Raw genomic sequence first — 11,199 nt, 5'->3', positions numbered from 1 at the left:
GTGAATTAGGTTAAAAATGCTTGATAAAGAATTGACCTAAAAAGTAAATAAGCAATTAATGATAAGGGAGGGAGGAATGTTCCTCAGCCAACTGCACTGTGGAAGGAACACACACCTGGCTTTTAGACATTGCTGCCCAACCAGGCATGGTAGTAGGCAATGCCTAACCAACTGGCAAGGCACTGCCCAACAGATGAGGCCATTTCAAGCTAGTCCTCTTGCAGGAAAACCCACCCTGTGATTCTGCCAGCCAGGTGAATTCCCAACAGCCAGCAGACACATGGTCCTGGCTGCCAGGGACAGTGGCCAAGGGCGAAGGGCCACAACTGCTGCCCTCCTGAGAAAGAGGTGAGCAGCTATTGCAGTCCCAGTCCCAGTGCTACCCTCCGCTGGCAGTGACCAAAGTGAGGTGCGATAAAATAAAGTCAAGCAGACAATGATCTGGATTTGTAAAATGTCCACAACTTTATTGATTAAAGATGTAGGTGGAATTGTGGCTCAGGCATTGGGTGTATATCCATTTTAGCCTCGTGCCAGAGGACTGGAACCACTTCAGAGTTGCGACAAGGATTATGGTGTCCCCAAGATGCTGATCTACTGAAGTGGACATCCAAAGACCACTTCTGGAAGCTCTATGGCCCATTTGCCCCATTCTCGGCTTCTGGATGGAGACGTCCACTGAGGCCTGTCTAATCCATGCTGCGTTAAACAGTGACAACACTGAAATTGAGAAGGAAGCTGGCATCCAGTGTCACCCACAAGACTGGATGGATGTAAGGAGGCAGGTCTGGATGAGGGCAGACGGAGGTTGATGGGGCAAAGCCTGATTTTCCCTAATGGACCAATCCCTGATGATCATTACCAGTTTAATTGGCATTTCTCATTTTTGCGGAGGGAGAGACGGGATATTTGTGGATTAATGCCACATTTTATGAGCAATCCAGTAAACGAAGTTTCAAGCATGTTGGCTCTATAACCTTCCCTGCCACATTCCTGCTTTGTGTAGGAGTCAAAGCAAATTCAACACAAGTATATTGCAAAGACAAGTATGTAAACCAGTGGGAAACATTTTCATGGGTTGTGTCATAAAGGAAGCCTTAACCAATGGCAGTTATGCTGCCCGGACCAATAAATGCACTTCCCAGATGCGCAGCTGACTCTTAACTGCTAAGTGCTCTGGGGTAGGGAGAAAGTCTAGGAGAAAAAATATTTTTTTTAAAAAAAAAGACCCAGAAACAACACAAATGTGGGTTATTTTACATGTTTTGATTTCTGAGACTTACTGTGATTTTAAGTACATGTTTTCAGATGTACTTCACCGCAGGGACAGGCTAATCTGTCCATTGTGGACTCTCTCAGTTTCTCATTTATTTCCAAAGTAACTTTAGTTATCGACATTTCTTCATCTCACTAATAATAAAAATAAAATCCTCATGAAAATTAAACCATATTTTAAAGTGCATTTCTCCTAATTTGCACATTTCCACATGTAATTTTACGAAATATATGCAATTTTGCAAGCAATGTCTCCTAATACAATTCATTTTTATATGGTATTTCCATGCCACTTAATGATATTTCTTCCTGCTGCTTAGCAATTGGAATGTACTCTGCTAGATGCTAAAGGTTTTTTCTTTTTCTTTTTTAAGATTAAAACATTCTACTCCAGAGCACCTGTATGAAGTTTATGGGCCATTTTGAGAACCCCTACATTAAAGTACACAGCCCCAGCTTGAATGAGCTAGTGGTGTGACTCAGTGGAAAGTAAGTTGTTCGTATCTCCATCTTCTCCTTTGTTGAACTGGATAATTATGGCTATATGTATGTGTGAGAGACAGTGTGGGTGGGTGGAACTATAGGCAAATACTTCAGCATGAAATTTTTGTGGAGGAAGATCTTGCAGAGGAATGGTGACAACAAATTAGTTTCTTCTTTAGGCTTGAGGATCTGCTTCCACAGGCACTGTTGGAAAACCCATACACCTCCTCCCTCCCTCCATCCTAACCTGCCCCCCCCCAAATCCATGCCAATTAAGAATATTGTTCTTTCCATTTTTCCTCATTAGCAGCAACCACCACCACCACTGGCAGCTGTAGCTTATTTAATGTGTGGGCTTTATTTCTCAGTATAATGAATTGCAGGGATTGAGCACTGAGAGGCTGGAACTTAAGGCACACCATATCTTCAGCTGTGCCTTGAGGAATTCAACTTTTGTGTCACTCCAGGCAACTGCAATCCCCCTGAAAAAAAAGGAGAAACCTCCACATGTGCCTCTTTTTCAGGCTAAAAAAGTTACCTTGTATTGTTGTTGTTTAGTCATTTAGTCGTGTCCAACTCTTTGTGACCCCATGGACCAGAGCACGCCAGGCACTCCTGTATTTCACTGCCTCCCACAGTTTGGTCAAACTCATGCTGGTAGCTTCGAGAACACTGTCCAAACACCTCGTCCTCTGTCGTCCCCTTCTCCTTGTGCCCTCCATCTTTCCCAACATCAGGGTCTTTTCCAGGGAGTCTTCTCTTCTCATGAGGTGGCCAAAGTATTGGAGCCTAAGCTTCAGGATCTGTCCTTCCAGTGAGCACTCAGGGCTGATTTCCTTAAGAATGGAGAGGTTTGATCTTCTTGCAGTCCATGGGACTCTCAAGAGTCTCCTCCAACACCATAATTCAAAAGCATCAATTCTTCGGCGATCAGCTTTCTTTATGGTCCAGCTCTCATTTCCATACATCACTACTGGGAAAACCATAGCTTTAACTATATCTTTATATGCTGTCTAGGTTTGTCATTGCTTTCCTCCCAAGAAGCAGGCATCTTTTAATTTCGTGACTGCTGTCACCTTGCATACCTTGCATAGCAGACAGCATATAAAATGTTAAGTGCTTAATGCTGGGCCTGCAACTGGGGAGTGCAGGTCAATGGCAGAGTGGTCAGCTGTAGCTCAGTGGTAGGTTATGTGCTTTGCATGCACAAGGTCCCAGGGTTTGATCCCTGACATCTACAGGTAGAACTGGGGATGCCAACTGTCTGAACCCCCAGAGAGAGATGCTGCTAGGCTGTGTAGATAGTATTGAGCTGGATGGACCAATTGTTTGACTCAGTATAAGGCTGGAAACTGTAGGTTGCTGGAAACCACAGGAGGCGAGAGTGCTGTTCTTGGGTCCTCCTTGCAGGTTTCCCCCAGGAAACTAGTTGTCCATCATGAGAAGAGGATGCTGATTTAGCAGACTATTCTTACATTCTTAAGGCAGCTTCCCATACAGTGGTACCTCAGGTTACATACGCTTCAGACTCCGCTAACCCGGAAATAGTGCTTCAGGTTAAGAACTTTGCTTCAGGATGAGAACAGAATCGTGCTCTGGCGGCGTGGTGGCAGCAGGAGGCCCCATTAGCTAAAGTGGTACCTCAGGTTAAGAACAGTTTGAGGTTAAGTACAGACCTCCGGAACGAATTAAGTACTTAACCTGAGGCACCACTGTATTCCCATGTGCTGCACAAGCTCAAATCTGTTGGGCTTGAATGCAGTGTGCTCTAAGTCCTCACTTCACCCATGACCCTCACTTTCTGGCCTCAAAAAGCATCCAGGAGTTTTACGGCATCTTAGAGACTAAGAACTACAATTCAACTGTGTTCAAAACCCCACACCCACCAATGTTCAAAATAAATTCTCCAGTGCTAAAAAACAAGGCTGAAAAATAGAAGTCTTTTTTTTTGGGGGGGGGGGTAGGGGAAGATATAATTTTTGAGAAACTAGAGGGCAGATTTCATCCCAGCACTAGCCCTAAACACAATTTCTCTACCAGCCACCCCAGTGTTTTTTTATCAATGCATCAGATCAAAGATGCAAATGAATGAATGAATGGAAACCCTAAGTCAGTCATGCCCATAAATTTCCATGACCCTACTCTAAGTAGGAATAACATTGGCTGCAACCCTGTGTAAGCTTCAGTATTTATAAATTTACCCTGTTGATTCATAATTCAGGAGCAGTGGAGTTTCAAGCAGTGTAAACCAGTGGAACAATTAAGGGCCAGGGCAAGAATAATAATCTCATCAGGATTTTGCAGATCATTATTCAGATGACTAGTTATATTCTTCCACAAATGAAGCTGTCCTAATGAGGGGCTGAAGGAGGCACAGAGCGACTGGTCCTCTGATGTATCTGCAATCCTGAGGATTCTTGCTGGCCAGGAGAAGGTGGTATTGGAGATGCTCTTTTAGCTGGCCCAGCTCCAAGTTAGTTCAGGAGAAGAACACGGACCAGATCCCACTCTGGGGAATGAACTGGCTTAGAGGCCAAGCCCCATTCGGGGGAGGGCATAGCTACCACTGGCTGAGTTCAGAGGACACTTTTACCATATTCCAAGTGTTTCCTTACCTCTTAATTTTCATTTTTTTTTTGTGACCTTTCACATGATATACAAGCCACTTCTGGAAGCTTAGCACTTATTTCCATGTCCATTGTTTTCAAGGAAAAAGAAACAATGTTTGCAACCTTGTTAACTCAGAAAATCACAGGAGTTTTCCCCATAATTTCTCTGTGGCTTTCATGATCATGCCACCTTTGCTCACGAGACAAAATTTGAGGTTCCATCCCAGCATACAGTTCTTCTCATCATTTAAAATTTAGGATGACATGGCAGTATATTGATCAAAAATCCAGTTTCATAATGCAACAGGTACTGCCATGTCAAAGTAAATGTTAGAATTTCGAAGTGCTAGCATTAAAACCAGTAAAATTAATACAATATACCCCACCTCTGAATGCAGCCACTGTTAGCATTATCATTTTCCTCAGCCACATTTTTGGTGCATGACTTCCATGGTGGTCAGCTAACCCTAGCATGGTAAAAATTAACCAAGAAAGCAAATTTTAGGGTCGTATCAAAATAATGGAGACCCGTCAAATGGCCCGAGTGTTTATTATGAATGTTAAGTGTAACATGGCCATTGATGCATATAAGTACTTTCCTTTGACGTGAAGTACATTGCTTTTAAATATATTTCTTTCTACATCCCTATTCCATAAAGATGAAGTGGGTGGGAATGAAACTGTCCTGTACGTCTTTATTTTCCATGCACTGGGGTTCTCTTCCAGCACTCTAGCCACACCCTTTTGATCTGGATCTGCCAGAGCTTGAACACCCACCAAGCCAATTGCTAATCAGCTCGCCCGACTGTAATTCTTACAGACCATTTTACAACTGGAGCCTAATAAATAACAACTGTGAGAAATAGCCTTCAGACAGTAAAGGAGTTGGAAGTTCCCCTTAATAGCCCTTTTAAACACAGTATTAATTAATTCCATGCGTTCCTACAGGATTATCAACTTTACAGTGCAACTACAAGGGAAAACTTTAAGGGAGCCACGAAGATGTTTTGTTTCTCGTGGCTTGTCATCACTGCTTCTTAGCTAGGAGAATAAACCTAAAAATAAGAATAAGCATCCCACTTCGCTTCCTTTTAATGTGAACCAACTTAATCCACTTTTCCTCAGCTTTTGTCAAGGGCAAAAATTCAAACATCCCCAGAAATGATAGACATTGTAAATGTTCTTTGAATGTGCCAGACACCATAGAACATATTCTTTTCTATTGCCCATTGTACAACCAGCTACAGAAATGCGTGCTATCTCCTTTTTGGGGTAGTCTAACATGACAACACAATGAAAATATCAGATTCTATCTGTCTGACATTAACCCAGAAGTAACTGCAAGGGTGGTTAATTTTTAGTCAGTAGTATCTCATAGAGTAGTGAATGGCACTATTTGCGTGGCGATACCCGCCCCCTACCACAGATGGAGTAAATAAAGACACTGGACACCAGAAATTTAGGTTGATGGGCGAAAATGGCCACAACTTTATTGATTACAGGTAAGAGAGGTATTGGCCCTAGGCATTGGCCCTAACATTCTAACCGGTCTAACCGGGGAGGTTAATCACCAACAGGGGGAGCCCCCCAGATGTACATCCGTAGACGCTCCCCGAGGGGTTACCGCTCGGGAGCGCGCTTTAGGCCCTAGCCTCCGTAGGTTTCGGACGAGGCGACGCCCCCTGGAGTCCTTTAACGAACTACCCTCCAAGCATTGGGGGAGGTGATGGTGAACCTCCCCCCTGAGCTGATCCGCATAACAATACCCCAGCCAATGCCTAACCGCCAAAAACCAGCGAGTTGTGACGTTTTTGCTACGAGGTAGGCGGAAAAAAACCAAATGGCTTCAAAACATAGCCAATTAGCCAAATGGAAAAACTCCTACCAGGCCCCTTACGGCGACCAGCCGAAGCCCATAGCAAGGTCATAATGCAAACCTAGAGGGTGGGTGGGTGGGAAACCACGTCTGCTGCAGCGAGGGAAAAGGGGCGAGCCCGGGCTGACCTGACCTTAAGTGCCCTCAGGTAACCCCGCCCTCGGCGCCAGCCCATTGGCTGGCGCTACTAGGTATGAATATTAATGGGGAACTGAAATCTCGCGGGGCTGGCGCCAGCCCCGCGAGATTGTGGGTGGGGTCGAGCGCCCGCAACCCCCCCCCTCTGTAGTTCGGGAGTGGCTTTAGCAGGAAGGAATTCCAATGAAAATCCTCATTATTACATACATATTTTACATGGCTCTTTATTTGTATATATTTTAAAATTTTATATGTTGGACTATTTATGATGGCCTATATTTGTGAATGCCAAATAAAGATTTGGTGAAGTAACTACTTTCCACAAAACTTCCTTCAATTTTTCCATGCAGTTCTCCAGACAAAAATTTCTGCACAAAATTATGTATATTGGGGGAAAATGGACATAAAATGCATGTGTGTGCATGTGTGAAAATAACATACAAAAATGGCATATATTAATCAAAAATACTTGCAAAAAAAATGTGTACAAAGCTACAACTCCCAGTGTTCCCTGGAAAGAGAGGTGGGCTGTGAAACCACTCTGGGAACTCTAGTTCTATGTGGAGAATAGGGGCCTCCTAACATTTCTCAGGACCCTTTACAAACTACAGCTCCCAGAATTGTTGGGGGAAGCCATGTCTGCTTAAAGTGGTATCGTAGTGCTTTAAATGCATGGTGTGGATGAGGCCTTAATTGGCTCCATCTGTTCTTGGTCTGGCTATCTCCTGCTGGCCTTTCTGATTTCCATTCTGCTAGTCCGAGTGGCCATCAGTCAATACCTGAGGATCATAAAATCAGCAAAATGCAACTGAACCATGCTCACAGGCTAAGGTGTGTGCATTGTATCCCACAATCCTATGCTCACTTACTTGGGAGTCCATCCCATTTTGCTCACCAGGACTTCCTTCTGAGTTCGATTGTGCTGTTTGGCAAGTCATGGATCAGATTTGTTGTAAGGCGATTGCTCCCCCTTGACATCAACCCTCAACTTAAAGACACGGCTGGGCAGAGCTTCTCCTACTCTCCAAGCCACTCTAGGATAAGATGATAAGAAGATTACAAGTAAAGCCTCTGTTTAGCAGTTCCGCCATATCCCTGTCAGACACAGCAAGTTAAATTACAGCGCAGGCCGCCAATGAATTGATCATCCACTCAGCCTCTGTAACCTAAGGGGAGAAAGGATCCTTGACAAGAATAAGTGAAGTAATCCCGGGAAAGTTTATTTTAGTTGGGAGGGGTTGGACAAGTGCCCTTAGAAGGCCCTCTGGGAAGGCAACACGGGCTGAAACAGGGAGCTCTGAGCTGCTTTCCCCGTCGACTGTTAAAATTATGAATGCTATGGCGAGAGCAGCTGTCTCTCCCTCTATCTCTCAATCTCTCTCAAACACACAACTCGCAGTCAGCTAATGAAATTGATTGCCAAGCCCTGACCAAACACTACTTCTTCACACAGTGTATAATTGTAGTATCCCGTGAGTCTGAGATAGGCCACACACACCACAAAAAATGATGGAAAGGAAAATAAAGAGGAAACAGTGTGTGGTATAGTCTTGTTCCAATGAGCACTTGGTACAGCCTTGTTCTGGTTAACATGATTTATCTGTATGTAGTTTTGGCATCATGCATAACCTCTAGATGTTTCTTTGGAAAAGCATTTCCTTTCCTTCGACCATTGGCTTTTGAAATGAACTTGTTAATGGAAGTTACTTCTGACTCACACTCGGAAGAATATCTACAAGTTCAGTGATGGAGCTGGGTGGGTATTTTTCACACAGCACTTCCAAGAAACTGGTCTCATTGAGCAACAGCCATTTGGCCACATTCTCACAGGACATTTTGTGACCGAGAAATGCCGTTGACGTGTATTAGTACACTATTCAAATATTCTGGGTGTGTACGGGTGTACGTTTCTTCTTCCTGTAATCCTGCAGAGAAAGTTTGAATCTTTTCCTCTGGGGAAAAATGGGCTGGATCCGACAAAATCATTGCACAAAATGAAACTTCCACTCACAAAGTGAAAGTTCCTCTACTTCCCCTCTGCAACCCACCGAGCAAAATCTGCTCCAGAGCAGATTGTGGGATGGGTGGAAGGTCAGCTTTTTAATCCAATTGCTGAAGATCCATGGTGGCTGGTGTCTCCCATTCACTACCAACAATTCACTAACAGTTTTACTTCAAATATGAATAATTCCCAGTTTTCTCCCTCTTTTTTCTTGGTTGCGTGTGAATGTGTGTACCATGCTACATTGCTCTACTGTGGATATGGGGAGGCTTTTGCCCTCCAAATGCTGCTGAACTACATCTCCCATCATCCCTGGCCATTGGTCATGCTTACTGGGGCTGATGGGAGCTGTAATTCATCAATGTCCGGAGGGCCAAAGGATCTTGACACCTACTCCGTTGCTCATGAAACATGGTGTGGTGGGACATATTATTAGTTAGCAGGTCATAATGAGGGGGGACATTGTCTTCACACTGAGCTTCCACTTCTTTAAGTTTCCTGGGTCCCTCTTCCCCTCCCCTTCCCACTCAATGCAAAATGACATCTCATCCAAAGCTTTCTCGCGTCATCTTAATCTCTCTTATTTTGCACTTTATACCTTTTTGCTCACATGATGAAGCTTTTACCTGAGACAGCAATACCTATTATCTAAGGCATTAAGGCACATATACACTTTCCAGCTGGGAATAATGCAAATCAATTGGATGTCAGTGGCCCAATAAGGATGAATTGTATATTTTCTTGAAAGTGGAGTGAGAAAATAAAAGATGTCAAACTCTCTGACCTTAACACCAGCTCTGTCTCAATATTCATATATTTTATGCATGCATGGGAGACCATTTATATCTTCCTTATAATCCTGTAGGGAAGTTTGAGTTCATCCTACTGGGGACTATTACTTGTGCTTCTTTTTTTTTCCAGAGGCAGTTATGATTATAGGTACTTACTAAGACAAGAATAATTGGCCATAAAAAACCTTTTATAGTTCCACAATTATTTTTGCATTGACTAAAAGTGGCAAGGAAGATCTGGTTTTATGATCAAGTCCTCTAACTTTGCTTTCATTTAATTTTTCAGCTCCCCCACCCATTTCTCCCTTCCTTCCCCACAAATACGATGCATTTTTAACTTGGAGTATTAGCAGTGTTTTTTTAAAAAAGAACGATCTGTTTCAGAATTCAAGGAGAACAGGAACTTTATAGCCTTAAATATCAAATCAGGGTGTGGGGAGTCCTTGCACATCAGGGATGCCGGTTTGGGGCAAATATGAAGTAAAATGAAGTGTGGCCTTCAGGTACAATTTATCAGACTGAGGATGCAGGTTAGATTCTGAGCCTATATATAGCTAGGGGGCACCCTATTGGCATATTTGTGTCCCTGATAAATACCCAGCCATGAATGACAGTTCTGCTCCCTGGCCAGTTGCATTGATGTCACATCTACAGTACATATCAGGTTAGCAGCTTCCTATTCTGGCCAGTGAGCCATCAAGTCATGTGCCTGCCACTGGGTGCCAGAGTCCTGTTTCCAAATTACTGGCGCTTGGCATTGTGAGCCAGTGACTGAACTTTGAGTTTGGGACCTCATTTGACCCTCTGTCGGCATCACACTTAGACATCCTGCATTCCACATGGCAATTTTTTCTTTGATGTGTATACCAACATAGAGTTTTAAAAGAGAAAAATAGTGCCCGCTCTAGAATCTGCTGCCCAAAGTGGAAAACTTCATCTAGTTTCATTGGAGGACTGACCCCATCCAACTCCTCCATTGTTAAAGATGATAAACTAATTTTCAACTGTCTCTTTCTTTGTTTCGTTGGGGGGAAAGAGACTATGTTGGGGACAAATACCCATCCCATTAGATTATTAGACATGAATAGAGTTAGAATTGTTTCACTTTTAACTGCTCCAAATGAAATCTGCAGATGAATAGGAAGCCTGGCTTTTAAGAAACTCCACCATAAACATAAACAAAGCCACTGTGCCAAGGAGCAATTATCACTCTGTTGCTTTGTCTTTCTCTCTCTAGCAGGATGGTGGGATGTTCCTGCTTTGTCAAAGCCAGGCACATCTAGCCCAAACTTGCATCCTCGTTTCTAAAGTGTGTGGGCTTTATTTTCAGAGAGGGTGTTCTTATCTTGATGAATAACGTTGATTCCTTTTATTTGTTTCCCCACATCATCCTGTATTCACTTTGGTTCAACTTGCAGTAAGAACTGATAATTTCGATATAATATACTATGCTTTAAAAAACCCACAATTAAACTTTTTGTTGAACCATTGTGTGTGTGTGTGTGTGTGTGTGTGTGTGTGTGTGTGTACTGTTTCATAGCTTCCCATGGGTTGCTGCAACCAAGAAACCCACTCACAGTACTTCCACCTGCCTGAACCTTTGGTATGTGGAACAGGGAGCTCCACGTTGCCAGAATGATGGTAGCCTCATTCCATGAGCAGAGACTGGTGGAGCTGTTCCAGGTGCTGTTGAGTATAAGCCACTTTGCATGCCTCCAGTCAGTAGAGGGCAGGGTTGAGATGAACAGTTAGGAAAATACACATTGTGGTTTCCTACTAAACCCCAAGCTCCACCCATTCCTTTTTTTCTCTCTCCTCTACACAGGCAGCTATGGAACTAGCTCTCACCATGGAGGCTTAGAATCTAAAGGCATCCTTTTAAATATGAAGAGACTGTAAGTAAAGATCCTTTTTTCTTTCCAATGATGCTCCCAATGATGTGTTTTATTTATTCTTCTTCTTAAGCAACGCTAGTGATGTGTGAATGAAACAGAACAGGTGGTGGAGGGACCTGGTAAATCCAAG

The sequence above is a fragment of the Podarcis vaucheri genome (assembly GCF_965113315.1).
Source record: "Podarcis vaucheri genome assembly, chromosome: 14".
NCBI classification, from domain to species: Eukaryota; Metazoa; Chordata; class Lepidosauria; order Squamata; family Lacertidae; genus Podarcis; species Podarcis vaucheri.
The sequence above is the reverse complement of the archived record's forward strand: the minus strand, read 5'-3'. Positions refer to the sequence as shown.